A 23,194-nucleotide genomic window follows, 5' to 3' on the forward strand; every position below is an offset into this window, starting at 1 on the left:
GGACAATATATCTAAAAACCCAAAATGGGAAAAATAAAGGAGGTTATCCGGACAACGTTCAGACGCGCAATAAAAGACGGGAATGCATTTTATTTACTTAGGCAGAGCGGCTTCACCATTTAGGGATCACTGTTGTTAATGGACAGTATTCCACAGGAACAAAGAAAACGCTACTATGGCTTGAGAAATTTTGCGAGTAACTTAAAAGTTAAAGGTTGTAAATGAGAAACATTTTGCATTGGGGCAACAAAGTATGGCTAATTACAATCAAGATACCGACAACAATGACAGAATAGAAATGACCACAATGGTTTCACAACCAGCACGTGTTAAGCAAACTATAGCGTAGTTTTAGTAGCTGCAGTAAAAATAACACTTATGCCCTCTCTCTAGTGAAGCTGTTGAATTATCATCGAAGAAGAACGCATAGAAGCCACGAGTGCCAGAATATTTGCTTCGTCGGGTATCATTTGCACGCTTTCCCCCCTGCAAGTTTGCAACCGAGCGGCACCTACGGCGAAGCGATTCTCTCTGTATGCTTGATATTGAGCACATCTCGACACGACCCTAAAGTCAGGCTTCCTTGTGGGAACATAGTTCCTCTGGTGTTTATGCGTAGGTCGCTGTACCATCCAGTTTATCTGTTGTGCGAAATGATTTCGATAACGACCCGACTCCTGCAAAACGCTTTTGGCGGTGAGAAAATCACTCAATGGAGAGCAGAAGGCCGAAATTTTTCCGTTTCAGATAGGTAACAAGGAAACATTTAGCGTTAACTGAACCACTCATCGCTATGTATCTTGAATGGGGGGGGGGGGGGGGGGGAAGCTCGATCTAGGACGAGCAGAATCACTGAAGCCACTGGTCACCTGCAATCACGCTAAACTCTTTTGATTATTATTCTTCGAGTAGCCGAACTCTTTATGTTACCTGTTATGCGTAGGTCGCTGTACCATCCAGTTTATCTGTTGTGCGAAATGATTTCGATAACGACCCGACTCCTGCAAAACGCTTTTGGCGGTGAGAAAATCACTCAATTGAGAGCAGAAGGCCGAAATTTTTCCGTTTCAGATAGGTAACAAGGAAACATTTAGCGTTAACTGAACCACTCATCGCTATGTATCTTGAATGGGGGGGGGGGGGGGGAAGCTCGATCTAGGACGAGCAGAATCACTGAAGCCACTGGTCACCTGCAATCACGCTAAACTCTTTTGATTATTATTCTTCGAGTAGCCGAACTCTTTATGTTACCTGTTCATAACCCGTTATTCAGAAAATCCGGCAACTGTGCTAGCAGCGCTGTTGGCACAGAATCGGGGCCATCTCTCCGGCATGTCAAAGTTGGATAGTCAACATGGTTTAGTATTGATTCACCGAAGTATCGATTGTTTGAGTAACGAGGATGGGACAGAAATCAAACCTAGGGCTCTTGGATGTCGAGGAAAGCATGCAACTTTAATGTCATGTATGCATGTTTTCAAACTTTAAAGAGTGCCTATTTATTCGTAAGGGTTGCTTAAGACACTAGTGCGATACGTGGAAGCTGAATATAATAAAAGCGCAAACTAAGAGACATTTAATTACATGACAGGAGACTGCATGTACGGGAGCTCGGAATTACAAGGGCAGCGGCAAGAGGCTGTAATTAAATCTATCCCGTCGTGAACGAGATGGCGGAGAAAACTCTTTCGCACGCATGGAGTAGCTTAGAGTGCCCAAGAAAACCAATGACAAACGTATATGGCAGCAAGAATGTTAGTCGGGATTGAGCATGAGCCTTGGATTATCTCCGCATATTTTGATTATTACGACGAAATGTCTCAAAATGCGAAAACATTATAGTCCGAAATGCGTTCCCATTAAAAATGTGCTTGTCAGAGATTTGTGAATAAGGGTATCATGCATAATTAGCCACTGCGTATAAAAAAGGTTAATACATTGCAAACTAAAACTATCGAAAAGCTGATAGACGAAATAAATCTTGTAGCGAAATTCTTCGTCACGTTCTGTGCTTTGCGTGCGATATCACGCGATTGCTAGCGAAACAGTGCCATTCGATGCGATCTTCATAATAAGGATTATGCTCCTGAAGAGAATTGACACTTGCGATATGGCGAACGTAACTGGAGGAACATTTATAAGCCCGAATAAAGATGGCTGTCAAAAACTAAACAATGACCTGAATATGTTGGTGACACCTTAAATTTCAAAATGTTTGGTTCAGTCAGTTTTGACCTAGTTTTTTTTAGGTAACCTTAATCTCTGGAATGCAAATCATTTTTCCCTACCCCACGATTAGACTAAAACCGTTTTGAGCGCAGCTCTTTGACGCCCGTTCCGGTTCTTCGCGTCATCGTCACCGTTGGCGTCGCCATTGTCCCTCGTAACCCGCTCCGCAGCAGGGGCAGCATCCCATCATGCCACCATCGTTTGCCGCCGCGTGAAACCTCTCCCCTTTTTCTTCCTCTGCGGTGGCAACCGCACGTGTTCTACGATAGCTGCACGCGCTACTGCCGCCACCATTCGCCGCTAGGTGTAGCCCCATTTCCTGCGTGGCGGCGATGGTGTTTTCTGGTAGCCGAAGCACCGGCTTGGTATCAGCATATCAAGTTGCGTGCATCCTAAATTGAAACGCAGAGCCACGTTTTGGTGACTCGCTAGAGGCGTCAGCGGCATCAGTCAATCGCCGATATCTCTTCGCCACGCATCGTTCCTTTGGGCCCACGCGCTGCCTCCCACGAACTACCGATTACTTAATTGCTCTCCTAGCTCCTCATACAATGCCACCCCTGGTCGGCGGCAACCAGAGCGCCGGGTCGGTGGAGGTAGATCTCGATATGTGCACCACCCGAGCTGAAGAACATAGCCGCCGCCGAACAGCTGCTGAGCTGCGCTCAAATTTCGCATTAGGATGTATCGTAATCGTCGGTAATTTTCTTTCGCTAAATTACTGTCCTAGTATCAGTGGTGTAGTTTTATTTTAAACCTTTAGATAAAAAGCATCGTTCAATTTTCCTCCAATGCGTTTATCATTATTTGTTCAAGAAAACGCCCACAACTCGCCCGTATTGAACAATAGCAGATTCTAAGAGAAAAGAGATGCACAGCCTTTGTCAGAACCTCATGAAACATAGGCCGGTGACTCTAATGCGCTCAGGAGTTCTTTACACGTCTTATTAAGCACGAATGGTGTACGCTATCTGAGGTAAAATTAAATAAACTGGGAGCGTTTTGTGATGATTCATTTGCAGTTAGCCTGAAAAAGAATTCACGAGAGCCATGCATTTCGGTCTGGTACTCTGTGCCCTGCGGGAATTCTTCCGGCATATGCACTTCCCCTCGCCAGACCGAGGAGTCCCGATTGTTATCGCGCTTTCTGTTGTGGCCTGCCGTTATCCTTCTCTCCCCAGATTATCATGGGCCGGTTACAGAGAAAGTGGAGCAGAGTTATGATATTGCACGACATTTGGCAATGAATGCTTACAGCGTGAAATCTTGACTCTCCAATGTTAATTGCCATTGTCTTTCTGTATAAAATAAATATCCATCGTAGCATTACTTTCCACCAAAATCTTTCATTTCCACCTCACATCTGTCCTTTTTATCAGCAACCTAATAGGATACTATACTCTCCTGGTAATCATATTAACTAGCCTGCAATTTCAACTGTCTTGATAAGCAGATCTCTGCAGAATTACAATAAAGTGTGCCCATAGGAAAATTCTCTCAAGTGGAAGTGTGTTGCAGAATGCTGTTTGATACTGGGTTCGCCGCCTTTTTACATTTTCATAGTTGATAATTTCATAACCTGAGGCATTTATGAGGGGGCATTCATCGTAGTGCGCATATTCATAGCGGACTACAATCAGCACTACCTTGATAATGGTGTGCTTCGTACAAAAAATGATGGCGGGATCTGTAAAAAAAAAAAAAAAAAAAAACATTTTTGCTTTGAATATCCAATTTTTCCGAATTTCAGAATGCGGTCACAAGAATATAATCGCTTGAGAGGTTGAATATTGCGATTACCAGTCCAAACTTTCCTGTTTTAATAGAACGATAAGAAGCCTGACTACATGGATTTCTTCTGCGTACTTATCAAAAGTAAAAAAAAAAAAATCTAACACAACAGGTATTCATTTTCTCTGTATCTTTACCTGAAAGCTGAAATTTGTTTCAGTACAAAGTATTACATATATAGAGCTTCACATAAATAGCTACTGGCAGTTACGTAGCAGAATTCCCTCAATATACTTTGAGCGGCTTCTTCCAAATACCAGTTTGGCATAGGATCTCAAGCCCAAAGGGGTACGATCCGTGAAACATTCGCGAGATTAGGTATAGAAATGGTCATAAAAATTACGCTGTTGGCCTACATATATACATGAATATGATTTTTAAAACTTGTCATTGAACGAGATTTTAAAGAGATTTTAGACTTCATACAACCCTGAGTTGTGCGAAATGTTGTAGTAAGGAATCATAAGAAATAGACAAAAAATAGTTTATTTTTCAAGCAAATGATTATGATGACCAACGCGTTTTCTAAGTATTGGAATTTCGCAATGTAGATGTAGTCAGCAACTAATATTTACTGCCTGTTCTGAGGTACAAAACATCTTCGCGAATAATTTACAGTGGTTTCGCAAAAGGCAGACACGTAAACAGAGTTTTATGGTGGCTGTTCGTAATGTTTTCATTGCGGCTAGGTTTCATCGAACCGGGTATGCCAACTTCTACATTGCTTCCCGATCGATGTGGCGCGTTGCTGTTCACACTATACCTATGAAGATATTTATGTCCTTCGCTATAAAAAAACATTCAGCACTTCTTCGCTTCGAGGGGAAAATATTATAGCTTCATGATATAGAGCACACTGTGTGCGAAATTCTGGGTCGCCTATTTATGGCGGTCTCCACCTTTTTCAATATTCTGGCCCACAAAGCACACATCTGATATATAAGGGAACCTCCAGCGCATGCAAAGATCATAGCGAATTCGACAGTAAAAATCTTGATCGGAGATGGACTTATTTGAAGTTACCTATCAGGGGCAGCTAGTGGCACAGAAATAAAATATTGCAACGAAAGCGAAATGGAAAGCGAAAACTCTGAAGACTGCATGCCACAAGCGTGCGAGTAAATATTTTTAAGCATCTGTTTACTTTTGCCTTCCAAAATTAGACCCTCAGTCTCGAACTGTACTTCTTATGGCTTTTTTTTCTTTGTCACACTTTGTTATCAAATGAGTGCATGTGTGAGGAAAACGCTGCTATTGGACACAGTGAACAGGGAGAAAGTTTTACTTGTAAGCAGTCACGCATAACGCACTTTCGAGAGCACTGTCTTGCACCTAACCATAGCTGCGCCGTTTGTTACTAAGAAGCTTTAAGTTCTTTCCCATTCATTTTTTGTACTTTATATTTTCGCATTTCCTCCTCTCGCCTATCAGTGTCACAACGTTAACATACCTATACCTGATATGAAGAAAACTATGCAAGATCTGAAAACTCACTTTCGACAAATTAATTTGATTTGTGAGCTTTGAGTTAAAGCCTATGCCTATCTTGTGCTTTATATATTCACTTTTTTATCTTGTCACTCAGAGGCACCACAAACTATGAAGTAATGGGTGTCTGGAATCCCCAAGAGATCCTCCGCCTGCAAATTGATTAGACGGAGGAATCGACATACAGCTGACGAAAGTTCCTAGACACATTTACCGCCATACATATAAATGGCGCCCCAGCGAATGAAACCATGCTTTTTGGAAAAAAACAATACACTCTCCTAGCCTTGTAAAACAAAATGAAAATGATTGACAGTCAGGAGTCCTCGCCTGCAGCATTTGGTGTTGGCATTTGTGATTATTTGGGCGCATTTTAATTGCTTAAGTCTTTCAACGTTTCCCTCAAGGATTACGTATTACATGGCTTTCCTGCAGCGCCTTAAGCAGTGCACAGTGTGTGCACACATACTTTAACTTAAGCGCGGGCATTACGCGCTGCCTCGCATAATTTGTTAACGTCATAATTGCAGTATGCAACAGGTCGCCAGGTGCCTATTAGTAGCTTTCGCTCAGTTGAGAAGCAAATCCCATACTGTAAGAAGTTTCTAGCGAAAAACGAACAATACTTCTCTACGAGGTGTATTAAAAAGCACATATGGCACTGTGGTCACGTGCGATTTTTCATTGTGAGTGTTGAAATGGAGCGAAAAAAGCTACCTCTCTCTCTCGAACAGCTGCTCGGCGTAAACATCTTCTCCATCTTCTGCATTGACGCTTTCTCCCTAAATCCAACCAGCTATTACTAATAAATGCCTTGAAAAATGAAAACAAGCACTGCTATAATCCCCACCGAATCCGAGTGACCTGAGGACGGTTTCGCGCTGTTAGGGCGTAGCACGTATTTAGGAATTATGATTTTATTAAGCTGCGATGTCAATGTATCTGCATGTTGCTGCAGCTGCTGAATGAGACAAATTAACCTTTTTTGCTTTCATTCGAGCGAAGAGAACTTATGTTTCACAAATAGGTCATCCAGCGTGCACTCGACATAGATTTCACGCCTGGTTAAGCAAGTAATGAACACAATAAGGGAAAGAATCGAAAAAATATGTAGTAGTCACTAGCCCTGCGGTAAAGGAAAACATAATGCACTGTAGGTCATGAGAGGTAGTGGTTTCGTTTGCTCGAAATGTGCAAAAGAATGCTGCTCCCAATAAAGCTTCCGAATGAAGCAGTTATTGGAAAGTGGCTCTTTAGCAAAAACGTTTCGGAGTTTTAAAAAAAACGAACTCCTTACCACTATCAACTGTTTCTCATTCTATTTAAGTATGGCTATTTTTAATAAGAACATATAAAAAATTAGTTGTGGTTTAACTCCGGTTAACCCTAGTTGAATTGCGAAAGCAACGGCGGAAGCTTCGTTTGCCTGCTACAGTATTGCCCTCTCATGCCCCATCAGTGTAAGGTGCTACATTATTGTGGACACTTAAGCTTATACTTTAAGAACATGACGTGAGAGCATAAGCCCACATACAAATGAGAAAGGTTCAATGCTGCTGAACCGAATGTGGAGCGAAAGCATTACCTACCGGTGGCGGAGCGTTGTTATTGTTGTTCTTCTTCTTTTCCTTCTTTTTCTTCCTCTTCTTCTTCATCTTCGCGGCTGTTCAAGGTCAAACGCGGCCTTTCCCGGGATGACGCGCGTGGCCGCAATAAAAAATAGTAGATGATATGCGCTCTTCGACAAAAAGAAGAGCTACGACGAACAGCGTATCACACACAGAAAGGCGACCATGGCGAGCAGGGCCCAAAAGAATAAGCTACAGTACGAAATATCTATCAAATACCTGCAAAACCATGCTGGTCATTTAAATTTCTCAGACTACTCACATTTTACTAGCGTCACTGCGTTAAAAGCTCGTGCTGGAATTGAAAACGACTGAACGACTCAACTGAACTGAACTTTAATTGAAAACCTTTTCCATTGTCGCAAATTTGTTCACCTCGATTCCACAAAATTTGTCATCGTCCGTAGCATCACAATTTCTCTAACTCACCCTCAGCAGTTCTTCCACGCCGACCATCCTTTCAAGACCAAACGCATCACTCGCTACACTTCAACATTTCGTCAAATCATTCATACCCAAAACCATTATTGATTGGAACTGGCTGCCTTGCATAATTGCAACTGAATTGAATGCGACATCATTTCATGAACTTTTATTCAATGAAAGAGATGTGTAGTTTTCTTTTATTTCCGTTCTACTAACCTATATGGGTTTGAGTTTTGTCTTTTCGTTCTATTTATCAAGTTGTTGTTTCTATATTTTTTCATTAGGTTCACTCTGCTTTTTATTGTTCAGCTCCATTTTGGTACTTGTTAACTGTTCAGTTATTGCGTGTTTCTTGTTTTTTTTTTGTTTGGTTCCTCATGTAAGATGTTCTTTCTTGTATCTTCCTGTTCAAGTTTTTACCATCCCCTATGTAATACCCTCCTGACGACCAAATTTAGGGATCTCTTGAAATAAATAACTAAACAGAATCAACTAAATAAATAAACAAATAAATAAGTAAATCTGTACTCAAGGACATCATTTCTTTGCAACTAGACATGTTGGATTAATAATAAATACTTATATGAAAGAATACTTATTCTCACTAGCGGTAACGCTTCAAATTACTTCTCGAACGCCGTACCTGCAATTCGTCCAAAAAATATTAATCAGTTTGTAGCATTAGCGTACGAAAAAACGCCTTAGTGTAAACTAGCGTCTAATATATAAAAAAAAAAAACGTGTTAGTGTTAAAGTTATTAACTTCATCGAGGCGACTTTGTAAAGAAAGCCTTTGAGCGCTGAACCGACGCCTCATGAGAGATTAGATTTGTAGTTAAGATTTAGCACCATGCTTGAAAAAATAAAGGTATTGTGTTGCAAGAAAAGCTTGCGAAAGGTGAGATGGGAATTGAACTTTAAATAACGGAAGTAGTTGTTTTTTCTCGCAAGATTTCTATTTATTCTAATGAGAGGGTGTGTTACATACACGTGCTATTTTAAACACCTTATTGATGCGGTATACAGATTCAACCCTTGATAACCCATTTGCGCCAAATTATATTTAATTTCAAAGGGCAGTACATTCAGACGTACTTCGAACCAGAGTGGCAGTCTCTAGGGGTCTCATGCTTGCATTCGTCACCCTTCAAATGATACTAGGCAGGACGTAATCCGCAATAACCAGCGCAGTAACGCGTTTTGTAACGTCTCTCAAATATACGTTGTGTGACTATTTCATATAATGTTTTAGATGTATGCTTATCGGGAATGGTAAGATTATGGATTACTTATGATACCCTAAAAAGGAGTATCTAAATATTCCTTAATTTTTTCTCTTCCTCTTATGTTTTACTGTACGACGTTCCGTTTTTAACTTGGAAAAGCTATACTCGCTTTTGGAAAGTTACCTTCATTACCGGCCCCACCGAGGTGGCTTCGCGATTAGGGGGCTCGACTATTAAACATAAGGATGTGGAATAAAATCCTCGCCATGGCGGTTGCTTTTGATGGAGGCAAAAAGCAGGTACCCGTGTGCTTCGCGATTGATAAAAGGTTAAATAATCTCAAGCACATTAACGTTCATAGCCTCCACATGGACGTCGCTTAAGCATCCTTGGTTCCAGCGAATAATTTTTAGCAGTCACGCACGTCGTTTAGCCTTTCTATCTACCATTCTCCAATATAATGTCCATGAATGGCAGGCAAGCATTTTACGTCATTGCCCTACATATCTGAAACTGCGTATCTCAGGTTGTTAGCGTTGCACACAAAGTTTCACGAGCTTATCCTGGCAGGTGCTGGTTCACAGAATACATGGCCAGACACTGACGACTTGGAGAGTGATGTAACATTAGCGAACCTTATGAAAATATGAGATAACGTATAGGCTGTGAAAAGAAAGGGTTGGCTTTTAGATTCTGAGTGAGGCACGCTATACCCCTAGGCCACGTAGGCACTTTCGTACGTTTCAGCAGGGCATTATACTTCTATTGGTTTTTTTTTTTTTCATAATATGAATCAACCTTAAATGCAAGCTTTATTATTATGGACAGTTTGTGTTAAAAAGCAAAGCATTAGCCAGATTCTTGCACTGAAGCATCATGACCCCAAAGAAACCATGCACTGTCAAATAATTTCCAAATAAAGTTCTCGGTGACAATTTCCATCTTTTCGGTTTTGGTATGCACGTGTTTCATCGACAAAAAGAGTGAAACTATACTGTAAGTAAGGCCTAAATAGAATGCACCAGACTGCATAAAGAATGCTTTTTATACGAATTTCGCTTAAAATGTTTCATATAATAAAATGTATCTACGGGAGAACAGAATCAGTCACTACAAACGTCATATGGTTTCCTAACTGGAGAATACATTGCTGGCCCGCTCGGCGGTCACTTCTGCAACGAGAGTCCAGTAAATTCTTCTTTGGTAACACGTTATTTTTATAGCTTTTCTGAAATTCTCTCAGGACCGGTATATTGAGAAAAATGGGCACGTGTACACGTGCGTCTGTTGGAACTAAGGGAGGAAAAAGATTAGTCTTCGATCCAGGGCTGGCTACTTCAACGAAAGAGTTTGAAGACGTTATTTGTGCGTTTTTTATGGCTTCCCGCTCCTCATCGCTTGTACTGTGTACAACGGCCGCAGAAGTATGCGCAATTAGACTAGAAATGTATTCAAGCACTTAGCGATTGAACAAAAAAATCTATTAGCAGCAACGACTGATAAAGCTAGCTTCAGAAAGACCACAAGAATAAATTCCACCTAAAGCTCGAAAACAATTCTTGTTAGCACCTCAAACAGTATCAGCATTTTCAGCATAAGAAGAACCTTGGTGTTTTTAAAGACATAAAGTAAATAATAAGAAACAGCGAAAACAGAGATTGCCATGGAAATTTTCATTTTTGTGTGTTGGCTTGTTCCTAGTACCAATAAAATAATGTGGAATATTAGAAGGATTGACTATCTGAAATATGTTAATTCGAGAACTCCATGGGCGCTTTGCTCGAGGCATCTGTGCGGATGTTGGGCCTTGAATTCGCTGCACTGGCCTCAGAAAGATCAATGCGTCAAAAAAATATTATAAAAAAAAGCAAGGAACCTTATGGTATAGAACATCTATTCGTTACCCCAAAGTTAAAATTAGATGCATGTTCACAAAATAAATAAATAGATTAGGTGGCCCGAAGGCTTCACTTTGTTGTTCTGCAAAGTGCATAGTTGATCCCTCTGATGCTATATATCGTATTATAAACACACTGTCTAGACATCATTGGCATGGTTATTACAATATCCGGGTACTGTGGCCGACAAAGATGTTTTCTGAATATTTAGTGCCAAATAAATAGTTGATTTATTTTCAAACCAATATTAAACTCTTCAGTAACGCTCTAAAATTCGGCAAAAGTGTTTAATGTCTCTTGACAAACCAGGATTTGAAGGGCGCACGCGTGAGCTTGTAACATCAGTTGCGTACGCTTGCATTTTGTGTTACACACCGACAAATAGTGCCAAGATACGACTACGAAGCAATGTTGCAGAATGTTGAGGACATAAGTGGTGCCCTTGTGCGCTAGGCACATAATCTAGAGTTTTTTTCTTTTCGTTTGAGGAAAGAAGGAATCATTATTACAGCATGTTGTTCATGAACGAAAAAGTATTTTCTTCAAACAGTGTGCGGTTAAAACTGCCTGTCTCGTTTCTTCAAGACCGAAACTGTAGGATTGCATCAATGTAACGGCTTCAAGTAAAATAAAAAAGATTGAAACAAAAAATGAGAAAAATTATATGAAGGCCTGAGCCGGAAAATGAAATCAAGAAACAAGGAAAGTGAACAAAAAAAAAGAGAAAGGGTGGGTATAATCAATAGCAAAGCATTACATGAAACGCTAGAAGAAGAAAAAGGTGAAAAAAAAAAGACAAACACAAGAGCGGTCAAATCGCTATTCTTGTAGTCAGTGATCGAAAGCACACAAATTTGAGGCCGCCTGGTGCACTGGAGATGCATTGCATATTCTTTACACGACCTTACTTTCAGAGGGAAATCTAGGCGCTTTCAATGTCTTTTTGGGTATTATTTGGAAAGAGCACTGCCATTTTATATTTAGGTACACATTACGGCAGTGCATTACACGTAAGTAATTAAAAACGTTTTTATTTGGAACAAAAATCACAATGAAAGCTTTTTGTAGCAAGGGCCGCTAAAGTAAATGCAGTACCTATTCTACACACGTACTGTTACGGTGAAATTTCACTTGAACGAACTTCAAATGACTTTGGAAGACGTTTGTTCGAGTAAAAATTCGCTAAAATGAAACAGGTACGTGGAAATTTGTTTACATCAGCTCCAAAAATATTGGGTGTTCAAATCACATCTCAACCCATTTATCTGTCACTGCCCTCATCTGCGATCGAAGAATGCAGTAATCTTCCGAAGTATTGCAGTGGTCTTGAACTCGGTCACTGTGTACAAGCTCCTGAGAACCTTGCCCATCAGAATGGTCTGTGCGGGATTCAAGGCCTTCACTTTCTCCAAACAGATCATTGCTTCAGCAGGCTGTGGTTAACCATCATGTATAAGTACGCAATTCTTGGAGCGAAAAGGCCTAGTAGGGCTGAAGCTCTATTCATGGCTGGCTATGATTTTGGGGCAAATGAAGCGTGCTAAGCGAGCTATGAATTCAGCTGCTTACAAGCTTGTTTAGACAGCCAATTAAGTATAAAGCAAAATGACGACCACTTTTCGTTACGCTATGAAACGTAGTTCTGAACGTGGAAATATGGAACAAAAAGTGCGGGTTGTGCTTGTTGAAGTTTTCAGTATGACTCGGGAGAAACATGATGGCGCCGCGGAAAATGTTCGAAAACTTAAGGAGAAACTGAATTTCGTAACTATGAAAGGCGTTTGCATAGCGTTCAAAGGAGCTTCGGTCGGGCGGGTTTATAAAGTTCGTACAACTTATTTCTTACTTTAACTGACATTCGTTCAAGTGGTATTCGACTGTTTTCTGCGTTACGTGATATCGCCAACTGATATCGCCGGTTAGATGAATATGGCAGTATTTAAATGTTGGCATGACACAAAAGTGATTTCCCTGTCGAAAAAAATTATTTAGAAGAATGTAGAAAGTTGCGTAGAGTAAAAAGTAGAAGAGACGTTTTCAAAAAAAAAAAACATTATACATTTATTGTTCACGTAAGTTAGGCATTCATTGTCAAGTTGAAGTATTTTGTATATTTACTGTCCTCTAAACGACGCTAAATTGCTGAATTGCTGAAACTGCGTATAACATAGCATAGACGGTAAGTGATTTACATAAATAAGAAGGCGAAGCGCACCAAGGGCGACCGAACTATTAAGAGGACACGAGAAACCTAACTTTCATCAGAGAGGACAAACAGCTCCAATTTATTTAGAAAGTTCCGAATCCAGTCAAAAGAGAGGGTCCATCAGTCCATGCGTCCATCCGTTTACATCGGCCATATAGCTATAAACTGTATCAAAGGAGTTTTGCCTTCATGTTACTACAAAACGGAGGCAATGTGTGACTGCTAGCTAAACATTAAGATATTTCATCTAGTCACACTCAATATACTTTCGACATAAGCTTTAACTGTAGTGCGACTGATCCAGGGTAGAATGAGCAAACGAAGGAGGCTACACAGTATGAAAGAGCACTGAACAGCGGTAGAGGGGGAGCCTCAATTCGCTTGTCGAACCAGCGTTTCGAAAAGAGGACTTGTCTTCGTCTGGACGTCTGATCTCACATAACGGGTTCAACCAAGCCATGCCTAATAAGTCATTTCAATGCTGCGTCCCCCGCTGTCTGTATATTTCTGTATATTTCGGCCCTCTTTAACAGGCCGAATAAAACGTACGTAGCTATAAACCTAAATATATGTGATAATTAGACAGGCAAGAAATAAATCATTATTCTGAATACTGCGTGCTATTACACTGAATACGAACAACTGCATACCATAAATTTAGTTGTGATTTTAATCCTGCTATATTTTTGTAAACAAAACTCCACTCTCTTTACCCCCGGATAAGTATTTTAGTGCTCAGCAACCGCACATTAGGATTATTTCAGTAAATTGCTTCTACTAATCGTGTTGACAAGCAATTCGAGTGGTGTCACATGAGTTCTTGCTTAGAGATATTTCAGGCTAATCTTACCGGATACAGCTGACCAAACTCAGGTGTCTCAATGGTCCGAATGTGCCTCTACCAAGCTTCCGCCTGCGGTTCATGGTCACAGAACCCGACTGTAAGGCAGGAAGGGGAATCATTTATATAACCAGACCAATAACCGCTTCAGATGGTTCCCCTGGAATAGCGCCGAGGTCAGAGAATTGCATGTATGAGACAACCCATAATACCTACTTATCGCGTGTATGTTTGAAAGAGTCACCAAATCTCAGTGGTATGGAATGCATTGAAAACATTGGGGCATAGAGGAAGATTTTATTTATTTTCTTTGAAGAACAACTAAGCAAAGTTTATTTCCAGCAGGCGTCATGAACTGCTCCTCTGCAATATTTTGTGGATGTAGTGCTGTCCAACTACCGCTTAGCGGCTTCGATGATTAGCTCCTTGCTAACATAAACGTCTGAAATAACGTCGGATGTTTTGAAGGCGTTTGATAAAGAGCCGGCCTACCTGTTTCTGGCTAGAGCTTAGCGAGGACTTTACTGATCAAAACCTCTCAGCGAAAACTCAAAAATATAAAGGGTTCTTTAACGCAATATTCATAAAGGGAGCAGCGGCTGTGTAGAGTTGGGACATCCGCCTCGCATGCAAACGTTCGTGGTTCGAATCCCGATGCCGCGCAATTCTCTACCAAATTAAAAAAAAGAAAGAAAAATCCGCGGGTTGATGGAAGGGCATAAATACTGCTACGAAGATGACGAAGCGGGCAGTGGCGCGGGGCGGAGCGCTCGCGACAGGCCCGCTGGCCATTAAAGCATATTTCATAGTCACGTCATCACGTCGTTCTGTTTCTGTTGTGTCGCCGTGTTTCATCGCTAGTCATCCCACCACGTAACAATACGTTCGGGGTGCGACCTGATGCCGATGAACCGCTCCGGCAACTCACACCCTCAACAGGACTTGGCCACCTTGGTATTTGGACAACCTCTCCAATGAATCGTCTATTATACCCCGGTCTTCAGTCATAGGCAGAGGGTGGTAAACATTTCTAGCTCCCGAGAGGCCACCACTGGAAACTGGAAAGGAGGTAGAGGAAAGCGGTAAGGTTCGATGCAGTGATCCCAGGATGGTAAGCTCTCGAATTTATCTGGATCTGAAAATCGGAACGGGACCGATTAGTGAAGAAGTCCATCAACGAATAAGCGCTAAGGGGAAAGTAGGAAGAATTCAGGCTCTTGCTTAGGATTGATATTCAGTGCATATGCCGACCTTAGCTTAGACCAATGAACCATAATCTCAGGGATATTATTACTGAGTTCGCGGTTGAAGAAGACAGTAGAATTGTTAGACAGGATACCGATAAACTATCTAAGGAGATCAAAGATTTGATTAAGAAACACCAAGGTATGAGAGCCGCCAACCCAACAGACCGGATAGAATTGGTCGAGTTATCAAAGCGCTGATCATAAGCGTAACGGGGCCGACATAACGAATTATGACATGGGGAAAAGTTAGCATGCTGTACAGAACGTTCGTAGCGATAGAAAGCGGTAAGGAGTAATTTAGAGTCAGACAAACTCAGATGTATGCATTGAGAGACAGGGCAGGCAATGTCATTAATAACATGGACAAAATAATAAAGGTAGCCGAGGAGTTCTACGCAGACATTTACCGTGGCCAATGTAATCACGGGAGAAATGAGATTGTATATAGCGAAGAGGAATCAGACATTCCGCCAGTAACGAACGACGAGGTTAAGAATGATTTAGAAGCTTTAGAAAGGGGGAAAGCACCTCAAGAGGATCAGGTAACTACCGATTTGTTGAAGGACGGATGGGGTATTGTGCTTGGCATGCTGGCCGCCCTGCATACACAGTGCCTGATGACATCGAAAGTACCGAAATCAAGGAATAGAACTAACATTATCTTAATTTCTATGAAACAGGACGCTAAGAACTTGCAGAAAACAGACCATACAGCTTACTATTGGTAACTTACAAGGTATATTTACTTAACTAATCGCTAATTAGATCACGACAACGTTAGACTTTATTGAGCTAAAGAGCAATCAGGATTTCAGAAAGGGTGTTCTTCAATCAGTCACATCCGCACTATAAACCGGGTAATTTTAAAGTACTGGAAATATAACCATTCCTATATATAGCGTTAGTCGACTACGAGAAAGCACTGGACACGGTCGATACCTAAGCAGTAATGCAAGAATTGCGCAATCAAAGTTTAGGTACACACATGTGAAAGTACGTACAGTCATACCTGCTGCCTACGTCCTGCTTTAAGTTATATTTGCGCACCCGATTCAGTGACAGTGTTTTTAATATACGTAGTCAAATATTTATTGCACAAGGATTGACCTGTATTAAGGTATTACTGCTCTTGAGACACAGCCTCAAGCCAAGCGAGACAGAATCACTTCGTGGAAGTTTGTGTTGATACTATCTGACGGTCAATTATATCGTTGAAAAGTAAGGAACTACTTCGGGGAATGAAACTTACACTCACTTAATTCTACACATAAAATAACTCTGCTACAGGTTGCAGAGTTCATAGTAGGGGTTCAAAAATATTATAGCATTGCGCATGTACAAGAGTTGGACAAGAACTTGTAAACCGAGCTCTTCTGTAGTTTCTGTCGTTGTAGCTCAACTGATAAAACACGCTATTCATTACATGAATGACAGTTTTTTTTCAATGCAATAAATGTGTCTGTTCTGCACAAAATACAAAATCACAAACTTCATAGAATACCTTCATTACATTTTGTGCATATCATAAAACTTTAAAAATCGCAATCCCGGTCCGCTTTCCAGAAATTAGGAAGCTAAACATTGGTGTTAACAAGTTCCTGACGCGTGCCAAACGAATCATACCTTAATTGCTGGCCTAATAGAAAAATTGGAAGGCTAATAATAACGACAGACAGATGAATATTTTAAGACACACTGAACCAGAGGAGGAGAATGCAACCACAATATGGTAGGAAATGCGAGGGGACATGGTCTTTCATGCACTGTTCTGATTCAGGTCGACAATATTTTTTTTCGTAGATCTCCTTTAAACATCGCTAATAGTGCGCTCAGAAGGTTGAAGCGGAACTGTTTGAAATGTATTGAATGGCTTCATGAGCGCAGTTGCAATTTAAGTTCGAAACATTACAGTGAAACGTGCAAGGATTATGACCAGCTGGAGGGTATTATCAAAGGTATTCCGAAAGGAAAAAGAAAGGAAAATGGTGAAGAACTAATTCAAAAGGATTTAAGAAAAGAATGTCATGCGAAGGGTGCACCAATCTACAAAATTCGCATTGTTTAAATAGAGAGGATACAATCTTTTGCTCGGTGTCTGAAATAGAGTCTAGATATGCAGATTGTTCTTAGTCACACATGAGTGACATAGAAACACGCTACAAAGTACATAAAACTTGCACTATGTGCAAAACAAAAAAAGCAATGATGTAAATAAAAGCAAGTATGACCGAGCATATTTGAAGCTACAGTATCTATAAGAACAAATACAAAAACACCTGACCAAGTAGCTGGGGAGCGCTCGACAGTAGAGGTTTGTTATGCCTAAGGTAATATGAAGAAGTCGCCAACGCAAAGTTATGAATGAAATCCTGATATGAAACGGAGCCTGTGTACACATGGTTTCTTCTTTTAACAGAAAGCAAAGAAATAAGTGGCGATGGCATAGGGGTCAAATGCAGCAGGAAACAAAAATTGTCTGCGCTTATCATGGGTTCAAATATAATACTTTACTTGAAGTAGGCTAAGCATCTCCTCGTCGCTCTGAAGCTAGTTAGTGGGAGTTGGGTTTTGTGGCGTAAGCAATTTTGCCCACGAGATTGTTACGATTTACTGTTTTTGTTTCTTTGACATTATTACGAGGAAGCAACGGCTTAGCAGTGTACTGTACTTCAGACATGTATTCAGGAAATTTTACGTTCATGAGGTAGCTTCGCGTAATTGTTTGACGGATGCCGCTTTAATATAATATGTTAGCACCAGGTGGGGCTTTGTAAAGACGGCCACAGAGCATGAAAAAAGGAATAACTGCGATAATTTAGATATGTTGCCTGAAAGAGGCTCGAAAATTATAGGAACACATTTTTGCTCTCGGGAATACAGTGGAAAAGTCAGGTACTGTACTAATAAACATTCTCAGTGAGAATACATCTGAACAGAGCGTAAATAACGAGCAGAAAACGTGTACAATACCATTAATGGGCATTACCTTATCTCATCGTTTCTTGTCGCAAAACGATAACTGATAAACTCCTGGACAAATGATTGCTTCAGTTATACGTGCTCCAGCATATCTTTAGTTTCCTTCCGCTGCTAAGTTCTTTTGTTTTGTTTAATTACAAACCGTATTTCATATCACAAAACGATATCAAGTGCTTTGTTCTTTGAGCACATGGGTTCAGTGACCTGTTCCAAAACAGCCTCTCTGTAGCAGAACAACAGCAGGCCTTGTCAAACGCAGATAAAGGTTAATGAAAGCCTTATTTACTCTTGGGCTTCGCAACTCTGCCCAGTGTGTAATTAGAAAGAATTGTGTCGCCTGGAGCATCCGAGGGGAGCAAAATTAATTATTCAGTGCTATTAACGTTCAGTAATTACATGCTATAGCTGAGCCTTCTCTGAAAACGAAAGGAAGATTCAAGAGATTCAACTTCCGGTTGAAAACAAAAAGAGTGTTGGACAAACAAACTGATTTCTATAGGTTGAGTGAAGTACTCTCCACTTGCATTTTTTCCCTGCATGCGAAGGCCTGCTTCGTTTAAGTCCACCCTGTAATCTTGACCAATGAGCGATTTCGTCGAGCGTTTGAGCATACACGCTACTGAAGCGTTGAGTCAAATTATCAATACAAATGCTATTGGCTGCTGTCGCTATACAGCGTTCACGAGAGCTTTTTACGACGCAAAACACACAGATTCGTTGATAATCATTTAATATGTACGAGTAGAAAGACGCCGCAATTTCCGAGATTTCGGAGCCCTGTCTCACTGCATGAAAACTGATGAGCGTGCATCTAAGTGGTAGGATCCATGATTAATTTGCGTTAGCTGCCTTGGGCCTAACAATCAGTGTGGGATCGGTTTGTTTTTGATAGTTGATCCAAACTAGGTAACGAATTGATAGTTCTTTTCAACAATTAATAATGACAGCTTGGTTCTTGTGGTGCTTTACTTTTTATATTATATAACACTGGCTGCTTAATACATAATTTATAATATATTGCCGCATAGAAGACGACTGAAAAGATGACGGCTATGAAAACACAAGAGCGAGCTGAAAGAAGAAAGAGGAAGCTTGATCGCAAGACTCGTTCTAGGCGACTAATCAAACCGTCTTATATTTCGGCCCTCCTTGGCGTTCTGTCGAGACGTGACACTGGTGGAGCGCGCTGGGGTATGCATAAGACTCCCTCCGGCAGTCCACAGCGGATCCCAGACATCGACACTCCTGTCCATCGCACTAGCCGCCGCCATCTAGGCCTAGCCCCAGAGTACAGCCATCTGCCGAACGACTCTTCAAACGCCCAAGTTCGTCAGGTCCCCCAAGCCATGGCACAATACCAACCTTACGCCGGTGACTCTTCAGAACACCAAGGTACCAGAGTGCTTTCGCGGGGACGCGTTTGAAGATGTCGAGGACTGGCTTGACCAGTTTGAGCGAGTGGCCAAAATCAATCAATGGAGCGCAGGCCAGAAGCTGTCCAATGTTTATTTTGCCCTTCAGGATAATGCTAGAACGTGGTTTGAAAACCACGAGACCAGCTTATCCACATGGAATGACTTCCGCCGCCAGCTGGTAGATACGTTTGCTCGAACGGATCGACGAGACAATGCGCTGCGCCTGCTTGAAGTGCGCGTCCAGAAGCCGAATGAGAGCGTGGCTATGTTTGCGGAGGACATGGCTCGCCTTTTTCGCCGTGCCGACCCTGATATGAGTGAACCAAAGAAGCTACGGCATCTCATGCATGGCGTCAAAGAACAGGTGTTTGCCGGCTTGGTACGCAACCCCCCTAAAACCGTGAGTGAGTTAGTTAAGGACGCTACGGCTATCGAACGAGCCCTCCAAGACCGGTGCCGCCAGTACAACCGACCGGTCAACTGTGCCCCGTCGACTGCGGCGGCGCTGACTGCAACAGATACGACCACTCTTCGAGACATCATTAGAGGCATTGTCCTTGAGGAGCTGCAGTGAATTACGACTACGAAGGCTCAGTCGTCAGGGGCCCTCATGGAAACAGTGAGGAATGAAATTCGGTACGCCCTATCATCGTCTACATCATGCAACGAGTCTCATCCAGTCGACAACGCAGCACCCCTTTCCGAACCATACCACGCTCCAAAACAGATCAGCTGCACGGCCAACATCCCTGCACCTTACCTCGAGCCGCAGCCCGAGAGCTATGCTGCGGTCCTTCGTCGCCCACCTCCGGACCACACCCCACCGAGCTCACCGAACCGTCAGGAGATGGTTCCTCCAGGGGCCTCAGTGGGCGCCTCCCAGGCGCTCTCAACTGCGCCGAACTGACAGGTGGCGCAGTTATGACAGCCGACCTCTTTGTTTCTACTGCGGACAACCTGGCCATGTGTATCGGTACTGCCGCCACCGCGAAGAGGGGCAGTCCTTTCCGCTTGCTTCTGCTCGCCGCCGCTTCGACACTGATTCTGCCCAAATCGACGACGACCCTCCGGTCAGCAGGGAAACCGAATCCCCGGGCTTCCGCCGCCGCTCCTCCCCATCGCCACAGCGTTATTCGCCGACGCGTCGCAACACTACTGACGTTAGCGGACGGCGGGGTCCCTTAGCCCTCACCGGGGAAACTAAGAGCTGCAACCTCGCGAGGGGAGGTTGCAACCAGTCTAAAAGTGTCGAAACCCTCACCACCGCCGCAATTGCCGACAACCCGTGCTTCTAACGCCGCCGCTAACATTGACATTTCCGCACTACCGCCGAAAATGCCGTACCAGATGATCAGCCATGACGACGAAGCTGACAGCGCCGACCTTGCTGCGCTTCCGCCGCAAATGCCGAAAGGGACGATCAACCCAGATAACTTTGTTAGCGCTGACCTCGCCGTTTCCATTGATGGGCTCTGGTGGATACCGGGGCAGATTTTTCAATTATTAGCCAGAAACTGGCCGACATGCTGCGCAAAGTAAAAACTGAATGGACTGGGCCAGTAATAGGAAGTGCTGGGGGTCAGCTACTGGCACCGACAGGGAAATGCACTTCCCGGATAGGAATAGGAAACGCGGTGCTTGTTGGCAGCTTCGTTATTCTCCCTGACTGCTGCAAAGACCTCATCTTGGGCATGGACTTTCTGCGTCTTCATAGGGCTGTAATCAGCATCCGTGAAAGTATCGTTGCCTTCACCAAAAACCATGATGACCTCGGTTATGCGCAAGTACCACTATTGCCCTTACGCGTCGCCAATGAGACGGTGACATTACCTCCGAGATCATGCTCTCTTGTTGAAGTGAAATGCGACGTGGCGCATACAGGCGATGGCGTCGCCGAACGGGCAGCTACCCTGGTACTCAGCCGAGGTGTTTCTATAGCTCGAGGGCTGGTCAACTTGACCAATGGGCATACCGAACTGCTGCTGACAAACTTCAGCGACGAGCGTCAGCAAATTCCGAAAGGCACAACTGTGGCCTTTTTCGACAGCCTCCCAAATGCGCAGCACTGCTGCTTACTGCAACAGAGAGGATCAGTGTGCAAGACACCCGTAACCATCGTTGATGTGAGCCCAAATTTGTCTTCTTCAGAGCTGGACCGCCTTTTGGATTTCATAGATCAATTTCGAGACTGTTTTGCTTCAGAATCGCGGATCGGCCAAACGCCTTTGACAAAACATCGGATTATCACGGATGACTCGATTCGCCCGATTCGACAAAATCCTTACCGTGTGGCTCCGAAAGAACGTGAAGCCATTCAGCGCCAGGTGGCCGAAATGCTTAGAGACGACGTTATCTAGCCGTCACAGAGTCCCTGGGCTTCCCCCGTGGTACTTGTTAAAAAGAAAGACGGCAGCTTACGATTTTGCATAGACTATCGCAAGCTCAACCAAGTGACCAAAAAAGACGTGTACCCTCTCCCTCGCATCGACGACTCCTTGGATCGCCTACGAAATGCACGTTACTTCTCGTCGATGGACTTAAAAAGTGGATATTGGCAAATCGAAGTGGATGAGAGGGATCGGGAGAAGACAGCATTCATCACTCCCGACGGATTGTATGAGTTTAAAGTCCTTCCGATCGGTTTATGCTCGGCGCCAGCAACATTTCAGAGACTGATGGACACGGTGCTTTCGGGGCTTAAGTGGCAAACATGCTTGGTGTATCTTGACGACGTGATCGTGTTTTCGGCTACATTTGAAGAGCATCTACTCCGTTTGCTAGCTGTGTTTCAGGCCATACGATCTGCGGGCCTCACACTAAAACCCGAGAAGTGCCACTTCGGTTACGAGGAGCTGCAGATCTTAGGCCACGTCGTCAGCCAAGAAGGTGTTCGGCCGGATCCTGAAAAGCTCTCCGCAGTCGCCAAGTTCCCAACACCTACGGACAAAAAGACATTGCGGCGCTTCTTGGGTCTTTGCGCCTATTACCGTCGGTTTATTGCTGGCTTCTCACGAATAGCCTGGCCATTAACTTCACTGACGCGTGACAACGCTGTCTTTCGCTGGGGTGAAGAACAGCAACAAGCTTTCAATGAGCTGAGGAGGCGTCTACAGACACCACCTGTCCTGGCGCACTTTGATGACGATGCCCCTACACTGCTTCATACGGATGCCAGCAACGTGGGCTTAGGTGCTGTGTTGGTGCAGCGCCAGGATGGTGTAGAAAAGGTAATTGCTTACGCCAGCAGGACCCTATCTAAAACAGAAGCGAACTACTCGGCAACCGAAAAAAAATGCCTTGCAGTGGTATGGGCGGTTATGAAATTCCGCCCTTATTTGTACGCTCGCCCCTTTCAAGTCGTCAGCGACCATCACTCTCTCTGTTGGCTGACGAACTTAAAGGACCCTTCAGGGAGACTCGCGCGTTGGAGCCTTCGATTAGAAGAATTTGACATGGCAGTTATTTATAAATCTGGAAAGAAGCACGCAGATGCAGATTGCCTCTCGCGAGCGCCGGTCGAACCTTCCACTATGACCGATGAAGACACTGCGTTTTTAGGTGTCATAGATGACGCAACGCTTTCCCAACTGCAGCGAGAGGATCAGGAATTGCTCCCTCTTATTGATTTCTTGGAGAAGCGAACTACGGTTGTTCCGAAGATTTTTGCCCGAGTAATCCCTTCATTCTTTATTCGCAACAACGTACTCTACAAGAAGAACTTCCGTCCTGGGGGAAACAGTCATCTACTCGTCGTCCCATCGGTTCTCCGCACTGAAGTTTTGCAAGCGTGCCACGACGAGCCAACCGCCGGTCCCCTAGG

The sequence above is a fragment of the Amblyomma maculatum genome, chromosome 8 (genome assembly GCF_055883805.1).
Source record: "Amblyomma maculatum isolate TAMU_Amacu chromosome 8, ASM5588380v1, whole genome shotgun sequence".
NCBI classification, from domain to species: domain Eukaryota; kingdom Metazoa; phylum Arthropoda; class Arachnida; order Ixodida; family Ixodidae; genus Amblyomma; species Amblyomma maculatum.